The following is an 18,446-nucleotide window of genomic DNA, read 5'->3' as shown; positions in this document are numbered from 1 at the left end:
TTGTTAAATATATCCCTATTGTTTTTTAATAAAAAACTTTCCAAAGCGATTTTAAATGTTAAAGCATAAAAAAACACTTTTTTCAATAAGTATGAACTTATAAGTTAAAAACTGACTAGCTGAATTATTAAAATATTTTTATTCTTTTAAATCTGATCTCATTGCGCTTTCAGTTGGTATTCGGTACTCACTATGACTTATGACTGTTGCGTGGCTTTATAGTGCACAACATATGTACATACCTACAAATAATGCACAACCCAAGATCTCACGTCGCCCCTTGACTTTGACAGACAATACTTTCAATTTCCTCTTGCCATAATTTTTGGCACTTTATGTGCCAGCAGATAAGACATGCCTCCATAAGTATGCATCTCCGCTCTTTTTGGGTTTTTTCTCTTCTTTTTTTGTGATTTTTGGGCTGGCCTTTCAAGTGTTTAGCGTTAAACGTTTCCTTCGACGACCTCCTCGCTCGAAAGCCATTGATATGCGTTAGTGCTCGCCGGCCGGATCGTTTGTTATTATCCTTTTTTTGGAAAACGGTTCACGTCGCTTTTGCCACTTCACTGGAGGATACGCACATACCACTAGGTCCCCCCCCCCCCCCCCCCCCCCCCCGAAAGACTCTCGAATATCAGGTCCGTCCGTTTGTCTTTCAGTATCTCTGGCCCTTTCGGGGCTCACATGCCATAAAAAATCGGAGAATCCGAAAGACCGAGTGAAACCCAGAAACTCTCAGCAGTAGGGGGTCGTGGCTGCTGATTGGAGATTTTCCGTAAGTGCATTCAAGTATGGTTTAGATACTAAGTCGAACCCTTAGGGAACACAGTGGTCGATCGAAGCGAAGGAAGTCCCTGATGATAAACCATTTCTAATGCAACACTTTCTACTCAATTGCACAATATATTTTTCAGTTTATACAGACATAAATCACAATATTAACACTAGGTACATATATTTTTAGGATTTTGAATACTCGCATTTTTAATAATAGTAAATCAATAATTTTACGATCCTAAAAAACATTGTTGAGTTATATAATATTAACCTTAAAATATTTTTTATTATTAGAATTTCTTAGAAAAAGTTCTGTTGAGTTATTTCATGTTCCAAAACTTAACTTATGAATGGAATCTATAAATTCCCTCTACCGATCGTCCACTGTACTCCATTGATTATATTAAAAACTAACCCCTGATATTTCACTTTTTGTCCCCGTTCTCCCCGTAACCCAATGACCAAAGATTTTCATAATCTCCGCGTTGTTGTCAACGGTTTCCCTACTCCACATTATCTGCGGACTGTCCCCGTTCTCGTCTCCGCCTTCGATTTTCCCCCTTCACCCTTCACCGGTAACCCAAGATCACGTTCCCGATCCCGATCCCGATCCCGTTTACGTTTTCGTTTTCGTTTTCGGTTCCCCGTTCACACGTTACCCATGGAAAATTTCGGTAATTATATATGTTGATCAGTTTTCCATCGTTTACATATAAATTTGTGCATTTTCAGTTGTCGCTCGGTTTGTTTTCCTTGGGGTTATGGCTTCGGGGACCCCGATTCCCGCTTCCCGATTTACATGTGTAATGGCTGTCCCCCAAACAACTTAGACACATCGTTTTCGTCCTTATGGTTATGGGAAATGCTGTAATGTCTCTGTGTGGGGGGCATTGATTTTAATTTTTATTTCGGTCACAATCAATCGGGAGTTTAATGAGTTGTAATGAGGTCTATTGGGGTTTTGGAAGCATTTTAATTTAGATTTTTCGAAGAACAAACAAAAATACAATAATAATAATAAATAATATTCTAATATTTGGTAGTGTAAAATAAGAAGATATACATAAATATATTTCATTAAGTATAAATCAGTCCCACATAATTTGGAAATGCTTATGAAATTTTGAAATATAAATGTTCATGAATTTTAATGGACTTGCTTACAATACCATTAATTTTTGCTTGCAGATTTCAACCGAATTTTTTCCTGTTTACAACATTAAATTGCCTCTTAAGTCGCTTTTTTTCCATTACCTACCCCTGGAGAACTGAGACCCGCACATACAACACCATCGTAAAGATCAAATCATCTGTGACTTCTCAATGACTTTCGGGCAATATTTCAAGGGGCGGGGGCATAAACAATTGAAACGGCAATTGGATGCCCTGTAAGTGGATACTTGTCATTTGTTTGCAATAAATAAAGGAAAAGGATCGTACTCATTCTCGATCCCATTTACATTTCCACATGCCTGTGCCGCGTTTGGAAAATAAAGCAATTAAAAGTGTTTTTGTCACTGCCCCTGCATTAAAAGTGCACAGTAGAAAATAAATGGAAAATTGAAAGTGAAATGGTTTGAAAAATAAGAAAGAGGCTATAAAAGAATAATATAATAATAATTAAATATGTATGTATATTATGGAACTTTTTCTTTGTATTTAAAATTAATTTAAGAATTTATCTCAGTGTTTCGGCAAAACAGACACTTGTAGGCGTTTCAGGAGCAGCAACAACACTACAAAAAACAAAGGAAACGAGGTTATTGCCAACACATGGATGCGATTCCATTTGGACAGACAGACAGACATACACATTGGTTCCTTTTTCGCCTCCCGCTGATCGTCCCTCTAAAATCATGTAGCTCCTGGCTATCCTCATCTTTATCTTGGAAAAGTTCAATAACATTTCTGCGATAATTTGCATTCATGCCATGCGAATCTTTTTCGGTGTGAGTCTTTTGTTCAGGCTGAATTGCGGAACAGGCGCGACTTCCTTCCGCAGGAGACCAGTCGACTTCCTCCATTAAAAGGGAAAACCCAGGGCACTCCCATAACACCCCCCTCCGAAAACCCCCTAAGAAGCCCTCGCAGATCGGAGGCAACCAAACCGATCTGCCTCGATTCACAGTGAGTCCAAAGCACGAGAACACCGAGAAAAATGTATAGTATTTATATATGTATATTTTATTTCAAATAATTTAGTTTATTGTTTGAACAAATTTTACCATGGAAGCCAACATAATAGTTATTTATAAAATTAAATTAAAAGTAAGTATCTATTATTGGGATTTTTCTAGGTAAAGAAAAAATATAACTCTGTTTTATATTATATTGTTTTTAAGATATTAGATTCTATATTTGTTCATATTTTGTTTCTGTGCAACATGAGTCTCGAGTTAAGCTCGGATCGGTTTAAATGAGATCAGATCGGATCGGATCTGTGGCACATAAAACATGTTAATGTTGCAAGCTGCAATTTTCAGCGGCGTCGCATCCATCGTCTGCTTCCTTTTGATCTGCTTCTGCTTTCTTTGCCCTTTTCAAGAAATAAGAGGCTTACAGATCACACTAAGTTTTGTAAAAATAAATTAGAGCCTCATTTTTAATTGACAAAAAATTGTAGAAACTTAAAAAAAAGTATGAATATTGCATTTATTAAATTGCTGTAAATATATATTTTTTCATTGTCAATAACTATTTTTAAACCTTTAAAAAAATTTTCATAATAAAATATTTATTTATATTTTAATATTTGTTTATACAATAATAAATAGAATACCACTAAAACACGTTAATATCTTCAAAAGTAATCCACTACCTTTGTTTTTATAGGGTATTTATGATTTCGACCTGCGATTTCCCGTCTTGTTTTGGTTTTGCTTTCTGTTGTGTTTGCATTACTTTTCTTCAGTTTCGCATTATTCTTTTCTTTTCTGCTTTTTTCCTTTATTTTTTCTTGCCAAGGAACCGGACTCCGTTGTCTGCTTTATTATTTTCCTCTTCGCTTTTTTGCGAGTGCGTGTGCGCATGCGTAGCTGTGTGCTTACAACATAATTTTAATTTATAGCGTCAGCGGCAAGTACAGTTGAGCCTCGTCTGTCTGCGCCGATGACTCAGAGCAGGAGAGTCCGGGAGGCAAGGGGAAAGGGGCGTGGCTGAAGTATAGAAACGATAACCAAAACAAAAGCACAAAAATATACGAGATCTTGAGAACTGGAAACCAAAGTCCAGAGTCCTTTGAGTCGGATCCTGTTTTAGGCAAATAACAAAAAACAAATAGCCAGGAACAAGCTCAGACAGACCATCCGTCTGGGTTAATAACCATCTCAAAGGATACCAGTTTCTATTGTTTCGCCGGGATCCAGAAAGGAGTTCACTGTGCTACAGTTTGTTCACCCAAAGTGCGCCCAAAACAAGTGAGCTAGTTAGGAAATAGTGCCAAATTAAATGCATTTTTTTAGCTTCTATTTATATATCAAATATTACATTTATTTTTTAAATAATGATAATAATAATTACCAAATAAATAATTACCAAATAAATAATAATTATCGACCCAAAATAATATAATAACAAATAAATAAAATCTTAAAATATAAAATTGATATTTAAAAAATGTAATGTCAAATGATTTTAGTTTACTACAAATTTAATTCATTTTATTTAAGCTAATAATTAATAAAATAATAATATGATATGTGGGCTACTAATGGCCATTGAACAGTTATATTTGATAGAAAATCCAAATGCAATATTTTGTTATGTCTAAAAATATAATTTTTAAGTTTAATAAATGGGATCTGAAAAATGGCAATCCGCAGTCTTCCTCTTTTTTTTGGCACAAGTACAGTAGGCCCTGACATTTGGCAATTACCCAGTGGCGACGACAACAACAGCTGTCGCCCGCAGAAGAAAACGAGTTTGTGTTTCAGGGGTCCCAAAGTCCCGAGGTTCGAAATTCGAGGTCCAGACATCCTTTACAGACCAGACCCGCTAATCATGGAACCGAGCCGATTGACGTTTATTGGATGTCGGATCGTTTCGTGCACCCAAATTATGATGGTCTCGTACTCGTACTCGTACTCATACCCATACTCTCTGTACCAAAAACCGAAAGCCAAACTGGCCAAATTGGTCCACTCAACATGCGTGTGTCCTGCTCCAGATGGCTACTAGTTGGCTTGGCCATCAAAGTGATCAGGGCACCGCACATATTATATCAGAACATCAAAGGATCGCCCAATCATAATCATCTTTTATGGAGTCCGATTGTTGAAAAATTAGTTGGCCAAAACAGTTGCACAATAAATCCCAATGGCACACGCAAACCGACTGATTGGGGGAATTCCAGTCTGAAATTAGGAAAATATTCGAATGACTTATTGAAATTAAAGAAAAAATAAAACCTTGTTAAATATTTATTTAAGAAAATATGTAATTAAATTATTTACAATATTTCAAAATAAACTTTTTTTTAAATGCAAAAATTACTTCATACATTTAGGAAATCGTGGTTTATGACGCACAATTTTATATATCAATACTAATAAATGGTTTTTATAACTCTTGTTTTATGACTAACAATAAAAACACAAAGAGCACTTAATTGAGCACATCTTTGTCCAACTATTTAGATTATCACAGATTAGTTTCCATAGTTAACCGAAGCAGCTGATCAAATCGCGATAATCGCAGTCGTCATCCCCTATGAATCGGACATTAAGTCCCTTATCCTTGTTTCTCCTCCTTGACTTCCTTTTCACAAACTCTGTTAATCAAGACAAAACCAAAAACTGATTTGTTTTTGAGCTGGGAATTATTCCCCGATCCCCGGGTGCTTAGAAACCGCAAGCTGTGATGGGTTTAACCCGGGTACTTAGGTTGTTTTTCCCCCTGCTCGACCAATAAGTGCCGTAAATTCCCTTGCCATTCGCCACCTTTCTCTTACCATAATCCCGATTATTTTCCTTTTTTCTGTCTTTGTGGACAGCTGTTTTATGTGGGCCAAAACAAACAGACGGTTTTATTTGCAGAGACACGAGTCAAAAAAAAAAGTCTGTTAGAAACTCTTCAGGGAGTTCTCAAGAGTAAGAGTTTCCATTTCGCAGAGACGATCAATCAAAAGGGCAGCAACAACAGATCGATCATGTATTTATTAACTATCCTACACTCCTAGAATTTATTTGCACTTCATTTGAAAAAAATACTAGGAATTTTCAAGGGGATATCATATATTAAAAAAAATATAATAAAAAAAACTTAGCTCAATTAGCTTCTTAAAATTTTTTGGAAATATATTCTTGTCTTGATATAATAAAAAAATTGTGATTTAATTGTTTTAAACACTTCCAAAACAGGCTTTTTAATATTTTTAAAAATGTACTATTGTCTAGGTAAACCAGTGAAATAATAATAAATAAATATATATAAAATTTACACTTTATTACCATTTAATTAACCAAAATGCTTCCTAATTTACTTTTAAATATGTTTCAAATATTTTCTCGTCTAGGTAAACCATTTAAATAATAATAAATAAATATAAATAAAATATATACACTGTTAATTGCCATTTAATTGATAAAAACCCTTCTGTCAGTGTGTGTGTGAGTGCACATTTATGACGACCACACATTTCTTGCCGAATGCGCAAGGGAAAAGGACGCGTCCGAGGGGCTGGACAGCATAAGTCCACTCCAGACCAGTTCCTAAGTTTCTACCTGGGGTGTCGCCTTACTTAAGTTGTCAACAAAGGTGTTACATCGAGAAAAACCCAATCCCAGTTCCCTTCCCAGTCGCAGTCCCAGTCCCAATGGCAATGGCAATCCCGATCCCAACAAATATTGCGGTCATCTCCAGCGAAGTGTGACCGTAATTAGCAGCCAGAGATACAGAGGAAATTGCTGAATCTCAAGGAGCCTCACCGCAGGACATCGGGTGGTTCAAGGGTCTCCCTCTTTCACTTTGACCACCCTAAGCTGCTGTAGTCTGTGCTCCACTCTGTCGCAAGCACTGCGAAAAATGTTTAAGATTTAAAGGCTGCAAGGTATTACGAAAGTTACATAGATTAATGATAAAATTTATTATTTAGAAAATTTTCATTAACTTTAGGTGTATCTTGTTGTCTAACAAAAAAATCGTTTCCATTATTTCTTTCATGATTGTATGATATGCATATACGCATTTTGTTTGCTATTTTCTTTTTTTATTTTTCTCAATGCCATAATCAATGTATATATCATTTTATATTTTTGATAACAATTTCCGAACTTTTACCCGTTTTTTACGGTGCACAAATCTCTGCAGTCTTTTATTAAAGCACCTTTGCGTTGGCAGCTGCCGCAGAAGGCGACATCTCTGTTGCAATTGTCGGTCATTAGCACGCTGATCCCCCGACTTGTAACTTGACCTCCCCCCGAATATGTATCCAACCCCCTGCCCACCCAACACTTTTTATATGGGGGCCGAAGTTCAGACTTTCTTCGGGGCCCCCTTTATTTTTTGTATTTTTTTTCGCTGCGTTGGTAAATCGTCTGCCTTTTTTATTAGTTTAGTTTGGTCTTTTGTTTTTCCATTTTTCCATTTCTATTTTTTAGGGGTAACCTGGGGGATCTGTGTGGCTCGGACTCGGAGATACATTATTTGGTGGCTGTCTGGTTAATTGAGTGATGTGCGGCAAACAGCTGACTTGCGATAGTAATAATGATGATTAAATTTACCGTTTGCGTTGCCAACAAAAGCGGCAGTCACAGAAAGTACAAGAAGTACAGAAAATAAAGTGTCGCAGCCACAAAAGTCATTGAACCTTACCGAAAAAATTATTGAAATATTGAAAGAGCCAAAGAGCCAAAGGGTTGTGGGCCCAAAGGGGGGTTAAGGGGGTTAAAGGGGGCTAAAGGGGCCCCCAAGAAGTACACACAAAATGTCTTTTATCACTTTCTTGCCATGTTCCTCTTACGAATTTTGTTCGGCGGTTCGGTTTTTTCTTTGACACAAAATCAACTGATTGCCAGCAAACCAGCCAGCCAAACAAAATACAAAAACTAAAAAAATAACGGAAAAGAAAACGAGAAAAATCGAATCGATACGCAATAAGTTAAGTGATCCCCTGAGTTGAGTACCAAAGGTCGGGTGCAAAGTAATTAAAAAAGATATAAGAAATTAATTTGCAATTTATTAATGAATTAAAAAATGTTGTAATAGGTATTTTTTATATTTATATATACATATATTATATTTATTTACAACTTAAATATTCCATACAAGAAGGCTAGCATTTTTCAGATAACTAAAAATACATTAAAATAAAGTATTACATAGTATACACTTTTTTCTTTTAATTTTATATTAGTTTGCAATTAATTTATTAACTAATAGGTAGTGTATTTTTTATACAAATAAGTGTATTAATTATTTACTCATTTGCTATTCATTTATAAAATAATAAGTATTTATTTTATAAATAAATTTAAGAATTTTCCACAACTTTTCATTTCCAATAAATTGTTTTCATTGTTCTGTAAAAAATACAAATACGCCAATTATACATTTTAGTTGTCATTAGATGTATTTCTCGGATTGCATCATTAATTATAGGGACGGAGGTGTTACTTAGACTTGTACAATGTACGTATATTACAAATATTTAGGAACATATATTTAATCTAACGTGTTACTTAACTTCGAACCGCCTGGGATACAATTTGTGTTTTTTGTAACTAATGATCCCCACAGTGCTCTCGATCATTACTCATTTTGTACCTGCCCACGCCCCTTTTGAGGAGCTATCTTCAGGTAGAAGAGGAGGCCCTGTATCTATATAGCTTAAGTGCTATATAGTTCGACAATACTTGGCACGACTTTCTTTTTCTTTTTCGCCGGCGCCGATTGATAAATTGGTCTGCATAAGGCGGCAGAAATGAGTGGGCTTCGGTTTTGTTTTTAGCACATATATTATGTACCACTTATATTATATAGTTTCCATTTTCGCTTCTGCCGCCGCCTGTCAATCCACATCCACTGGCTGCCTTTCCCCGTATGACATATTTGACTAATTCCCCGGGGTCGAAGACCTCTCGATATGAGCCCCAAAAATAATTTGGAAAAAGGGTGGAAATTGTCCGCTCGCATAATTAGCCAAAAAAAAAACAGAAGCTAAAAACGAAAAAAAGAATGCATTAATTTCCACAAACGTTACGTATTTCGCCAATTAAGTGGCAATCAAGCGAGTGTCGGGGGATATTTGTAAGCCCAGATATACCATTACATATAGGCGAGTCACTATTCCCTTCGCGTGTTAAAATTAAAAACTCGTAAAATAGTCGGTATCAAAAACAAACGTAAATTGCAGCATAACAAGCATTTTATGATTCATAAAAACCATTTTCAACCAGGACAGAGGGGCAATTCGGCAATTCCGGCGGGACGGGGGCTGCAATAGGGCTTCCATTAGGGTAATTATGCAATGCAGGGAGCACAGTGCGTGTCGTGAGTGTAGAGCCATGTCACTAAAAATCATTGAAAAATAGAGAACAAAATAAATGATGAGAAAATAACAAATATTCTCTTGTACGTTATATAAGTATACTTATTCTTTTGAAAGATATTAAAAATAAAAAATTTTTGTTATATATTTTTACCGATTTAAATCGTTTCAAACGAGAAAACATATTTACGTTTATACGGTTTAAATTTAAGATGCGGAGTAGAAAACGGCCCTTAAAGTAATTATGACATTTGCTGAATATCTATATTAATAAAATAAATAATATAATAAATAATACCTTAGGTATAATATTTTTTCTGGAAAATAACCATTATTTGTTGTTATCCTTATGTCACTATATACTTGCCCAACGCTGTAGCGCCCCTAGACTCCTGCGATGTTGGTCCATTCATCGCATGCCCATCGTTTTAGGGACCCTTTTCCCAACAATGCGGGATTGTACAGCCGCGAGGGGGGATTTCGGTACTACGGGGGTTAGTTCACAAAAAAAAAAGCAAAAATAAAATGCAACGATTGCCGAAAGCCGAAAACTGAAAACCAAAAACCGAAAACCCCTATGGCGAATCTCCCTAACTGACTAACTGACTGAATGAATGACTTTCTTTCGATGTCTCTCTGCATGTTTGCCTTTTCATTTTCCCATTTCTTGGGTATGTGTATGTTTTATTTTGTTTTGTTTTTGCCCTGGCTTTCGGGTTAAACATTTCGTGACCTGTATTTTTGTTGTTGAAAATAAATTGGTCGCCAGTTTCCTTTGGCATATGGCAAGCATGTGGCGCACGTACAAGCCACTTCACTCCTTTCAATTATGTGCGAAGGCAACACAGCAGCAAAATCGCAACAGCAACACAACAGCAACAGCAGCAACATCGAAGGAAAAGGATGACCCCAGCCGCAGATCGAAAAAGGCAATACTCTTGCCATTTTATTACAAATTTTTAATATTTTACACATGAGCATTTCTAAAAATATGTTCCGCATTCATAAACCACCAAAGTAATGAAAACATAAAGTTCACATTTTTCTTTGGGCTATTTTTATTATTTTAGTAGCATTTAAAATTGCGTGCATTGTAGTCTCATTTGCATTTAAAAATAATAAACATTATTTAGAATATTATAGTCAGAAAATATAAAAATAAATAAAATATTAATTTATTATATTATATTATTAAAATATTATTATACATACAGTTAAATCTTTGAAATTACCGTTTTTTAAAGACATACCCTTTCCAAAACTTGTATATATGTGTATACTCTGGACTCCTTTTTCATTAACTGCCTGCTCCTCATTTCCAAAGACCCCTCACTCTCCTTTAATTACAAACCGCAAAATGCTTATGACACGATCGAGAGGGTTCCTTTATTTATTTTGTGTTTTTTAGAGCATGCTCTTCACGAGTGTCACTTGTTGGCAAAGTCAAAATCGTGATCCAAATCCAACACTTTTTCTAAAGACCGAAGTGAAAAGCAGAAAGAATGTTAAGTATTTGAGTGGACAATATAAGCAAGTGGAATGCATTATCCTGTGGAAGAATATGTATGAAATAACTATTTAGATTTGTATTCTATAAAACGTAGACAAAATAAAGATCAAAATTGGTTTCGGAAATTACTCATTGTTGTTAAAATTTAACACAAATTAAAGTAATAAGATTATAATATATCATAATTATAAGATAAGCCGAAATTAAATAAGGCTTAAATCTAATTTTGATTTAATCATCATTCTTTTACTTACAAATATTTACTTATTTAATGGTAACTATAGAAAACATTTTCTTAATTTCCCGTTCAAGTAAAGAATTTTTACCAGAGCGAATATCAGAGGTCTTCAAATGAAGTGGAACGTTCCACCAGGTTCCGACCCATATAAAAACCTCTGATCCCAAAAAGAGGAGGAGAAAACAAAAAAAAGAAACAGCGAGAGATCGGAAGTACTGTCCACAGAAACAGCCCATTGAATGGAGCCATTCGGTGTGATATCTCCACGCCCCCTCTCCCGCCCATAATAATTCCAGCCTACTGTGACGTCAGTGAATATTGCTCCAATGGCTCGACTGCTATACTTTCCCAAGATCCGGATTGAAGAACTCGAACCGGGGTCTCCGCAGAGTTCGCGATTAATTTATGCCGTCTCGGCTTTGTCTCTCTGTCTTTTCAGCCTTTCAGCTCTTTGATTGATGATTAATCCAGAGTCAGAGTCGAAGTCAGACTTTGACTTTTGGCATTGACGGGCCCAAACAAGAAGCCTGAGAATATGAATAAGGCCTCTGTGTGGGCTGCTCTGTGGTATTTCTTATTATATTTGTAGTTCTGGGCCCTGCTTATGCTGCCCCCCAGCAATCGCGAGTAATTGTACCCTAACCAATGGTCAGATATGGCAATTTGTTGGCACTCTAAGATTTGGGTTCCTAAATAGTTCCATTTTTTAACCGCAAATATCCAGTTATTAAGTGAATCACTTTTTGTATTTAAATCAATTTAAATATTTATTATTTTTATATAAATATAAAATGTTTAAATTAATAAAAAGAAAATGTACAATTATTTTGATTATTTATCTAATTTTAATATAAAATGTTTCAAAAGTGAGAGCTTTTGTAATTATAAAAATATCTTTTAATAGGTTTAAAATGTTTAAACAAATAAAAATGTATGGTTATTATATTATTATTTATGATATTAATTGTAATTTCTATATAATAAAATATATTTTGAGAATCTATAAGAGTATTATCAATTCCCCAGCCAAAGGCTTTTTAATTGTAATTGCAAATATGAGCGGAAACGCCTGCTTTGAATGGATAACAGACTGCGACCCTTGCAGGAGTGCGAAAGGGGTTCTAAGGGGAGTTCTTAAGGGGGCCTAATGGGGTCCTAGAGGTCTTGGGGGAAGTATCGGAAGTCGGGGTTACGCACAAGAACCCCTGTTTGTTTTGTTTCCACTTTATTTCCCTTTTTTTGTCGCACTTCCAGCTAAACATATCAAACATCCCGTGGGGCCGAAGTGGAGCGTGATATTTGGAAGACCTCTTAGGGCTTATCGATAAGGTCTCTCTACCCGTGCCCCGATTAGAAACGTTATGTTCCCTGGGGAGATTTCGGCAAGTCGGCGCGAAATAAGAAATCTTCAGCACATCCGCTGCATAACTAATCTTCAAGTGTAAGATCGCCAATAATTCCAGGCTTCCCTAGAGAATAACCAACTGGGTTTTGGTTTCCGTTTACTTATAATCGAGATGGTGAATCATTGAACAAATAACTTGGATAAAAAAAATTAATATTTTATGTCAAACAATATTGTAAACTACTTTCATTATATCATTCTAAATTATATTATTTTTAACATTCTGTAGAAAAATATAGTAATATTAAAAACTAACCTTAAATGTGTCAACAATTTTCCATTTTTTTTCTGTGCAGTAATTAGACTTTCTTCCGAACCAAGTAGAAAACCGGCTGATAATATCGCTTCTCTAAATAAAACAATTCACTCAGAGAAATCCAATCAAGATCCATTCAACATTCGACTGGTCGATCGATCGACTGGCCTTAGATCGTAAAATCGAATAATGTTTGAAAGACTCGTAAAACCAAACAAAGGCAACCTTCACGAAAACTAGAAACTTTAAATGTAAAATGTATGCGAAGTATATTTTTTGTTTTTGTTTCTCGGTTTTTTTCTCGGTTTTTTGCATACATTTCTGTTTATTTTGTTTGAGAGCAAACATAGGCTTCAAAAAAAAATTGAAAAACGTAAAAAGAGCGAAGATCGCTGGGATTGCCATGGAATTGCTTCATAATTAGTTGCTGTTAAACGATCGAAGATCTCGGCGATGACTGTCAAAAAAAAATCAGAGATCAAAGCACACACACTCACGATTTTTTTTGGGGGGAGGCGCGGGGGCAATGACATCTGGAATTTTGTGTGCTTTTAAGTAGTTTGTCATACGACAGTTGAGAACCCAGAAACATTTTTTTCGACCGAAATAGACTGCGATTGCCCGCGATTCAATGATCTTCTGTCAGATCACCGAGCAGAGTTGAGTTATTTCCAAGTTCAAGTGAAGCGGTTACTTGAATTGGTCTCTCAGAGGAAGATCGTTTAGGGAATCGGGGTAATGAAAGGAAAAAAGTGTGGCCCCTACAAAGAATAGTTAGGGGAATTTAAAACAAAAAAAATAAGATTATAATATTTAAAATTTTTTTTACTAACATTTTATTTACACAAAAACCTTTTAAAAAATGTCCATCTATTGGGATTATATTTACCGACAACAAGGATTAGGTAAATATGATCTGTGATATTTAAGATTACCGAAAAGTATACCGAACCAACCTTGGACGATCCCAAAAAGATTTGAGAAATGCATGTCAGCATATCAGCTGCAGCCAAATCGTGTAAATATTTACAGAGAGTGCAGCCATGGAAAATTTGAAATGGGAAATTGGGTTACCTTAGGCCGTTCTACTCATATCTATCTATCTATTCGGGTCTTGTTTGCGGATATAAACATTTTGTTTACAATTCGCAATGACATTTACGGCCGAATTTATGAACCGAGGACAAGAATTCCACTACAATTACAATCCCCAAATAAGTTTCTCTTTTTCTTTTCCTTTTTTTTTTTTTGGTAGAGAATACAGAAGAAGCTAACAACAGGTGAGGACGGGAGTGTAGGTTCAATGCTCTGTGGCTACTAAATATTATTATTGGCAGTTCTACGAAACGGGGAATTAACTCATTCATTAAAATTTATACGCCGGCCACTAAAACAAGATATTGTATCTGGGCATCTCCATCTCAGGGCCCTGCGCTCATAAGCATAACGCTCATAACGAAACCTGTGCAGCCCCAGCCCCACAAAAAAACGAAACGAAAACGAAATAAAAATAAAATTCAAAATAATAAAACAAGGAAAGGAGACAAAAAATAAATAAAATAACGAACCCCGAGCCTCGTATTAATTGTCGGCTAAATTTTGTTTGAACACCAGATTTCGGATCAGAGAATCGGAGAACAGGTACCAAAAGAGCAACAACAATGGACGCGAGATATAGAAAAGAAATAGAATCGGAAAAAAGGGGCCGCTAAAGGTCGCCTAATGAAACATTCTAATAGATGCAAAGACTCTGAGGGAGAGTCACCGACTTGGTTAGAATATTCGGCTACACTGGGGAGTATTTTTTAAAAAATAATGTTATATTATATTATATGATATCGAGGAAATCTGTAATTCTACAATGATAAGAACATTTCCTAAAGTAAGAAGATCTTAAGAAAATTTTTAAAATAAATATATAATAATTTTTCCGCATTTTAGAGTCTAATATTTGTAAAAGTAATTATATAATCTTTTGGAAAAGAATTATATATGATTTTTTAAAAACTTTTAAATATATTAAATAATTCGATATTTATTTTATATACCACCCCTTTCTCCCAGTGCAGGTCCACCTGTATAGGCCGACTTCTTGGCAACAGGTACACAAAGCCTCCATCCCCCTGCCATCCAATTCCAATACCATTCTCCGTCCTCGTCTCCGGTTTTTCGGTTCGTCATTTAAATAAAACTTAGATTAGTGTCGTTTAGCAATTTGGAATTTTCTCGGCATTTCTGGTATTCCTCTCTTCGCGAGGGGCTTTCTGTTCAGTTCGATTCGGTATTCGGTTGGCTTTTTTTGTTCTTTTTGTTTTTGTTTTTTTTTTTTTTTGGTCGGCTTTGCGCGTGCTAAACTGGACTGAATCGAAATTATTCAAATGCTTTTCCCATGAACTATCGGGCCATATGTGTTTGGCCACTGATTCACAACCTTATCGCAAGTGGAACATTCTGTGGAAAAGTAATTCGCATAGATATAATAAATGGACATGGTAGTTCTATGTACTGGATTTTTTTTACTAATGTTAAATCTGTTTAACTGTATAAGAAACCCTAAAAGTCTTCCTACATTTATTGGAAATAAAACATATTTTAATAACTCGATGATATACTGTTCATGGGCTCCATTACTTTTATCAGGAAACCCTACCCTTCGAAATAAAACAGATCTTGAGAAATGCCAGTGCTATCCAGCCAGAGAATTTTAGATGAGCTTGGCTCGACTTTACTTAGGGGGCAGTATAATATAAAAGTACGCCTTGACATTTGACAGGCAGAGTCGTAAAATTAATCAAGAAATGCTGGCTTACTCTATAGTTATCTCCGTTCGCCTCGAACAGCAGTTCAATGAATTCAATTCCACCCGAAACCAAAAAAAAAAAAGCAAACACTATCTGTGTGGGTACTTTTAATTTTTTATGATTTTTATTACATTCTGAACGATAGTTTAAACCGAGGCGAGGTCATCGGAACGGAATCGAACGATTAGATTAGAGAGTGTGGCTGAACCCTTCCTCCGATTTCGATTCAGATCGATGGGGTAAACTTTGGAGGGGGCAGAGTACTGAGCACTGGGCACTACCAATGGGGATAAGTAGCCAGTCACTCACGCACTCGAGGCCCCCAATCACATGGACGTCCGATCAAGTAGTCGCAGTAACAAGTCCAACTTTCCTCACTAATTACCAAGTGCCCAGTGTGGTGGCAAACTATTTATTTTCTGGCCAGGGGAAATTTTCCACAGGCCCACGCAAGCCAAAAGAAAATTCGAGAATGGTTCCCATTCTTTAATGAAAATATAGTGTCTGTACAATAACTGGTAAAAGTTAGGATAAAATAAAATAAATTTAAAAGGAAATGCATCATTTTATTTTATAATATTCTTATTTTAAATATAGCTTATATAAAACTAGAAGCCTTATCTGTTTAGTTGCTTAGATTAGACCAAAGATCAAGGAGAAGGCAAATTAAACGACAGATTTTATAAGAAATGTGTTGACAAATGAACGTATTAATTAAACTATAATTCAGCTGATTAATTAAACATGTAATACAACAGATCTGACAACTAGAAATAAATAATACTATAAATAGTTTAAAAAGAATTTAAAATAGTCATTGAAAGAGTTTAATAAAATATTTATCAACAATTTCAAGATTAAAACATATATTTCGAGTGTTAAACTCTTTGGAAAAAAGTGTTAGGAAGGAAAACTGTGAAAGTCAACTTTTTTTTATTTTTATTTTAACTTCACCCAGATTAATTATATTATTTTTTAACATTTTCTTTCACGCATCTCTGGCAAACCAGAAACTAACACGTATTTCGTAAAGCGAAAGGGCTTAAAACCTAATTTATCATGACCGTAGGCAAACTATCCAACAAAAACAAAAAAACCGAAAACCCGATTGGAATTGGACTTTCGAGGGGGGCAGTGGGGGGCGTGGCCCGTAGGCCTAGCAACCCGATACGCACCTGTTGAACGATACGTTATACGCTATATGCCATACGCTACGTATATAGAAATAGAACCCCGCTCCAGCGACTCTTGTTTTATGGCGGTGGGCTTTCGACTCTAAGACCTGCGTCGCCGTTGATATCGATATGCAATCTTAATAGCGCACACAAATCAATCATAAAAACTTAAAAACTAGTGAGACGATCACCGTGGAAAGAGTTTTCCAGTTGTAAGGCGTGAAATATCAGCCACCCCCAATTCGTAATAAAGAAATGGGTACAGTGACCCATCGAAAACAAAAAACTTTATTTTTATTTTTAAAATAACCCACAGATTTACTTATTTTTATTTTAAAAATGATAATGATTAAACAATTTATTACTAATTAATAAAATCTCTTAAAAATAAAACTCTTTCAAAATAAATACCAATTTCAATTCAAAAGACCTGAATTTAAATGCTAACCATTATCTCGAAGCCTCACTGCTGGAAAAACTGTTCACAACTCTCCCCTCGTTTTTCCCGCACCGAAAGAAGTTCTCAATTTTTTCCTGCTGTTTATTTTTTAACGATTCGCTGACGCAGCCGTGGAGTTTATCGGGCTAATATTTAATGAATTTAACTAGAATCCGCTGTGTGTTTTGGGTGTTTCTACTTCATTGAGCTCCTCCACGCACCACTTCATCCAGCAGAGTTTTATTTCTTCTATCTCCGTTTCTTGTTGTTTTTTTCTTTTTTTTTTCTTTTATCAATTTTTGTTTACACACAATTTAATGTTTGCATTTTCTTTGATACCCGTACGTTTGGTTGTCGTCGCACTTGTGTAATCATCATCACGATTGTCATCACCACCAGGCCGATAGACCGATAGACAGGCCGAAAAACGGAGGGGGTGGAAATATCTACATAGAAAAAAATAACAATTATAAGATAATTTATGAAATCTATTCATAAAGGCTTTCATAAAAAATATTTAAATATTTAAAAATTAACTAATTTTTATTAAGAAAAATGTTAAAAATAAAATTAATATAAAGTCATAAATCCCATGCATTATTATAGAGATATAAAATACGAGCACTGCTTATCACAACCAGTTTTTACACATTTTAATATGCCATATATATGATTCATTTCCTAAAGATGCATTTCTCTCAGTGTGGCATTGCACTATGTTTGTTATCCATTTGGAATGCTAATCCCTTGGACAAATGCCGTTTTTGGCCCAGTGCAGCCTCTGGTCGAGTGTAATCTAGAAATTAGAGCACGGAGTCAGTATTTAGTATTTATATATTTGTGTGAGCCACATTTGATATGTGTGAGATACTTGGCTGTATCTATGAGATAACGCGCTTTTTTGTGCCTCTACTGCAGGTCGGAATTCCCATCGAAGCGATTTTGTGTGATATCAGCTGTTAGCGGGGATATACAAAGAATATTTATGGGAATCCAAGACTTTTTCTCAAACAGACTTTCCAAACGTTGTCCATGTGTTTCAATTCAATTTACCTTATTCTTAAAAAAAAAGAAACTGTATATTTTTATATGAGCAAACGCCAGGTAATATTTATAAATTAAGAAACGGCTTTTGGAAATTAAATAATTTCAAATCATTGAAATATATGTATTTATGTATTTTTATACTCTTTAAATTAAATAAAATGCAACTTTTACAAAAATAAAATTCAGTGAATTTTATTAGAATTTTTTTGGGTTTTGTTGCAACTGTCATTTTGTGTGATATGTTTACGCAGATACAGATACATATACATATCTCGGCGACACTGAAACATTTTCCACTCCACAAATGCGCAAG

Source organism: Drosophila takahashii, chromosome X (genome assembly GCF_030179915.1).
Source record: "Drosophila takahashii strain IR98-3 E-12201 chromosome X, DtakHiC1v2, whole genome shotgun sequence".
In the NCBI taxonomy this organism is placed as follows: domain Eukaryota; kingdom Metazoa; phylum Arthropoda; class Insecta; order Diptera; family Drosophilidae; genus Drosophila; species Drosophila takahashii.
Note: the sequence above shows the minus strand (reverse complement) of the source record.